At 45.9% G+C, this 5,491-nt stretch overlaps 1 non-coding gene across 1 annotated transcript; it reads right to left on the bottom strand.

Annotated features, from left to right (window-relative positions):
• Positions 1–1,707: 1,707 nt before the first annotated feature.
• Positions 1,708–1,782, bottom strand: Trnas-uga (transfer RNA serine (anticodon UGA)). The gene has a single exon. It is a non-coding gene; the product is annotated as a tRNA-Ser (tRNA).
• Between the last annotated feature and the right edge of the window lie 3,709 nt (positions 1,783–5,491).

The raw sequence follows: 5,491 nt of genomic DNA, 5'->3' as shown, positions 1-5,491 counted from the left end.
TTGGCGTGCATCCGTGCGTCGCTGCGGTCCGGTCCCAGGTCGACGGGCACGTGCACCTTCCGCCGACCACTGGCGACAACATCGATGTACTGTGGAGACCTCACGCCCCACGTGTTGAGCAATTCGGCGGTACGTCCACCCGGCCTCCCTCATGCCCACTATACGCCCTCGCTCAAAGTCCGTCAACTGCACATACGGTTCACGTCCACGCTGTCGCGGCATGCTACCAGTGTTAAAGACTGCGATGGAGCTCCGTATGCCACGGCAAACTGGCTGACACTGACAGCGGCGGTGCACAAATGCTGCGCAGCTAGCGCCTTTCGACGGCCAACACCGCGGTTCCTGGTGTGTCCGCTGTGCCGTGCGTGTGATCATTGGTTGTACAGCCCTCTCGCAGTGTCCGGAGCAAGTATGGTGGGTATGACACACCGGTGTCAATGTGTTCTTTTTTCCATTTCCAGGAGTGTATTTATCATCCATGTTTCACTTCCATACATGGCTACACTCCATACAAATACTTTCAGAAACGACGCCCTGACCCTTAAATCTATACTCGATGTTAACAAATTTCTCTTCTTCAGAAAGGCTTTCCTTCTCATTGCCAGTCTACATTTTATATCCTCTCTACTTCGACCATCATCAGTTATTTTGCTCCCTAAATAGCAAAACTCCTTTACTACTTTAAGTGTCACATTTCGTAATCTAATTCTCTCAGCATCACCCGACTTAATTCGCCTACATTCCATTATCCTCGTTTTGCATTTGTTGATGTTCATCTTATATGCTCCTTTCAAGACCTTGTCCATTCCATTCAACTGCTCTTCCAAGTCTTTTGCTGTGTCTGACAGAATTACAATATCATCGGCAAACCTGAAAGTTTTTATTTCTTCTCCATGGATTTTAATACCTACTCCGATTTTTTCTTTTGTTTCCTTCACTGCTTGCTCAATATGCAGATTGAATAACATCGGGGAGAGGCTACAACCCTGTCTCACACCCTTCCCAACCACTGCTTCCCTTTCATGCCTCTCGATTCTTATAACTGCCATCTGGTTTCTGTACAAATTGTAAATAGCCTTTCGCTCCCTGTATTTTACACCTGCCATCTTTAGAATTTGAAAGAGAGCATTCCAGTCAACATTGTCAAAAGCTTTCTCTAAGTCTACAAATGCAAGAAACGTAGGTTTGCCTTTCCTTAATCTTTCTTCTAAGATAAGTCGTAAGGTCAGTATTGCGTCACGTGTTCCAGCATTCCTACGGAATCCAAACTGATCTACCCCGAGGTCGGCTTCTATCAGTTTTTCCATTCGTCTGTAAATAATTCTTGTTAGTATTTTGCAGCTGTGACTTATTAAACTGATAGTTCGGTAATTTTCACACCTGTCAACACCTGATTTCTTTGGGATTGGAATTATTATATTCTTCTTGTAGTCTGAGGGTATTTCGACTGTCTAGTTCATCTTGCTCACCAGATGGAAGAGTTTTGTCAGTACCCCACAGTTACACGAAAAAACTGTAGCAGCATTCTTATAAATATATTTATTTATCCATGTCATTGTTCATACCCGACGTATGCTATTCATGAAGAAACTGGTCAATAATTTACTATGTTTTAGAAAGCACAGGGACAATAGGCTCCTGGACTACCTATGACTTCAGTGTTTCGAATATGTTTCATCATGAAACTTCCTGGCAGATTAAAACTGTGTGCCCGACCGAGACTCGAACTCGGGACCTTTGCCTTTCACGGGCAAGTGCTCTACCAACTGAGCTACCGAAGCACGACTCACGCTCGGTACTCACAGCTTTACTTCTGCCAGTACCTCGTCTCCTACCTTCCAAACTTTACAGTTTTAATCTGCCAGGAAGTTTCATATCAGCGCACACTCCGCTGCAGAGTGAAAATCTCATTCTGGAAACATCCCCCAGGCTGTGGCTAAGCCATGTCTCCGCAATATCCTTTCTTTCAGGAGTGCTAGTTCTGCATGGTTCGCAGGAGAGTTTCTGTAAAGTTTGGAAGGTAGGAGACGAGGTACTGGCAGAAGTAAAGCTGTGGGTACCGGACGTGAGTCGTGCTTCGGTAGCTCAGTTGGTAGAGCACTTGCCCGCGAAAGGCAAAGGTCCCGAGTTCGAGTCTCGGTCGGGCACACAGTTTTAATCTGCCAGGAAGTTTCATATCAGCGCACACTCCGCTGCAGAGTGAAAATCTCATTCTGCTATGTTAGATAAATTTATTCCTGATATTTCATTACTCCACATTACATAACTTTTGATGTTGCGATTGTTTTCCGGTAGTGTACTTGAAGGTCAGAGGACAGATAGGAACTATTCATTCATCGCTGCTGGGAAATACGTTCCTAGTCTGTGTGTTTTCTTTTCTTTTAAATAAATGCGACGTTCAGCTTCCTCTGTCTTCTTCTCCTTCTTGTCCACTTCTTCTGGTAGAGGCCACATGGCACATCGCACGAGATATACCATTATACAGTACGAGTCACTTTCGTACTTTAGGAGCAAACACACTGATGTAACTAATATGTATTTCATTGAGCACCATACCATTAATTCGCATTTTGTTTGCTCTCGTTCGTTGTATGTGCTCGGGGCGGACGTCGTAAGACACCCGTTTAAGTTCGTCTTTGATCGGTTAACTCAGTTTTTTTTTATTACAGAGGGCTGCTAACCCTCTGACTGAACACGCTGAGTTACCGTGCCAGCTATTTTGGGCAGTGGCGGGAATCGAACCCGGGACCGAAGACGTTTTGATTATGAATCAAAGACGACGGGTACAGACTATCTGAGCTACCGAAGCACGACACACGCCCGGTACTCACAACTTTACTTCTTGCCAGTATCTCGTCTCCTACCTTCCAAACATTACAGAAGCTCTCCTGCGAAACTTGCAGAACTAGCGCTCTTGAAAGAGAGGATACGGCGGAGACATGGCTTAGCCACAGCCTGGGGGATGTTTCCAGAATGAGATTTTCACTCCGCAGCGGAGTGTGCGCTGATATGAAACTTCCTGGCAGATTAAAACTGTGTGCCCGACCGAGACTCGAATGATGGTAGAGCACTTGCCCGCGAAAGGCAAAGGACCCGAGTTCGAGTCTCGGTCGGGCACACAGTTTTAATGTTCCAGGATATTTCTTATCTAACATACTTTATTTAAGTGATTAAAATTGCATGGTCACAGGTTAATGTAATCGTGACATAACCCATTGCAAAAACGAAATTCTGCTACGTTAATAACCGGTATAACCACCAGAATGTTGAAGGGAAACACGCAGACGTGTATGCAGTCTGTTGTACAGGTGCCGGATGTCTGTTTGTGGGACGGAGTTCCCTGGCAGTTTCCATGTGGTCGGCAAACACAGCGACAGGTAACGCTGTTTGTGGATATCTCTGCACTTGTCGTCCGTATGTGCTCCATTGGAGGCACACCTGGTGAGCGGCCAGGCCGAGGCAACATTTTGACTCTCTGTAGAGCATGTTGTGTTACAACAGCGATACGTGGGCGAACGTTATCGTGTTGGAAAGCACCCACAAAAAAGGTGTTCACGAACGCCACCACAACAGGTCGGATCACCAGAATGACTTGCAAATTCCAAATCGTGGCGCGTGGGATAACCACGAGAGCGCTCCTGCTGTCATACGAAGTCGCTCCCCAGACCGTAACTCCATGCGTTGGTCCAGCGTGTGTGGCACGCAGACAGTCAAGTGGCTGCCTTCTAATGAGCGCACGGCCGTTACTGACAGCGAGGCAGGACCAGCTTTGATCAGGAAACGCAACAGGCCTCCAGCCTGCCCTCGGACGAGCTGTTACTTGACACATCAGGAGTGGTTTCGGGTCAGTGGAATGCACGGTAAAGGGCGTCTGGCTCGGAGCGGTCCTGTCGCTTTTTAATAGTTCGTTATGTCACTGCGGTGCCAACTGCTGCAGATGCATTACGACGCGCCAGAGCCACACATCGACCACGCAGAGCTTCCCTCTCCGTAGTGCCACGAGCCTGTCCAGAGGCCGTTCTTTATTGTTTATAACTCATTCCATGCCAGCCACTGTAGACGGCTGCGAGGGTGAGTGTTCTCGGCTGCTGTGGAGCGCAGAGCCAAACACGTGACTTCACGGTTCTGCCGTCCTCCCTATCCCCCGTCATTACCCCCCTGCCACTCCCCCCCCCCTCCATTATCTCAGTTAGCAAAACACCCATTTCCAGAAGTCAGTATCAGAGTGAATTCGCCATCTTCCGTTCAACTTTGGCAACACACCAAAACACTCATTTTATGAACATACGCATAAAAATAACTGATGCGTTATGTTCCGTCTCTTTCTCGTCGTGTGGAAATAAATCTTTGTGTCTTTGAAATCTTATGCGACTTAACTGCTAAGGTCATCAGTCCCAAAGCTTACACACTACTTAACCAAATTATCCTGAGAACAAACACACACGCCCATACCCAGAGGAGGACTCGAACCTCTGCCGGAACCAGCCACACAGTCCATGACTGTAGCGCGGCTAATCCCACGCGGCGGAAATAAATCTGTCGTGATATTCAGAGTTGTTTGTTATCCAGGGAGACAAGATTGCTTTACCAAATTTATTAATTTTTTTTACCTGCCTTTAAGACGATAGACGCAGTTTCGGAATAAAATACGTTATGTCATCTTCAGTTCCACTACGCAGTGCCAAATATCTTCCATTTGCGGTTGATTTCCGTCGTGTATTACACTAGAGTAACTGAGAAACGGTTGTGCACAGTACAGGTGTTCAGGTGCAGAAGTTCGTCTCAAGTACCCACATACCTGCCCACCAAAGAGGATGTCCTGTAAGGTCAATAACGGTAAAGTATTTTGCATAAGCAGGCAAACAGAACATTTATTGATTCACTTGAATCAGTAACGAATGTAAAATTGTGGCGCCCAGTAGAGAGCTATGCCAAGCACTCCCACCCGCTCATATGCCAGCGACGAGGGAGGTACTTTTATTTCGCTTACTTGATGTGTGACAGCAGACCTCTCAGGAAACAAGAGATATTGTTAGAAGTAACTCAAGTAACGTGTGAACTGTGTTTGCTCAAACCTTTTAGGCTCACCCCACATCTTATAGCCTCGAGAATGGAGTTTAATACTATGGCGAGCATGACTGAGATTCTCACAAATATATGCCATTCGTCACTGAAACTACAGATCGCATCTTACGTATTTTGCTAGTTCCAGTAAATACATTTTCATAATGTAAAAATCAAATTTACTAATCGAAAATAGAGTGTGAAACCTTAACAGAAACAAACATCAAATGTTGAACACTGAACAATAAAAATTTAATGACTAAAACAGTCATTACACGTGATGGTGGAAGAGAAGTTGTAAAGTTCGGCCGGATCAACACTTTGAGCCGAAGACAAACTCGAGATCAGAAATATATGCTGCTCAGTTGATGCATCAGGCGAGACACTTTGTTCAGAAATGTTCATGTCCACTGATACACTGATTTCT

The sequence above is a fragment of the Schistocerca gregaria genome, chromosome 11 (genome assembly GCF_023897955.1).
Source record: "Schistocerca gregaria isolate iqSchGreg1 chromosome 11, iqSchGreg1.2, whole genome shotgun sequence".
Taxonomy (NCBI): domain Eukaryota; kingdom Metazoa; phylum Arthropoda; class Insecta; order Orthoptera; family Acrididae; genus Schistocerca; species Schistocerca gregaria.
Note: the sequence above shows the minus strand (reverse complement) of the source record. Positions and strands in the feature narration are given on the sequence as shown.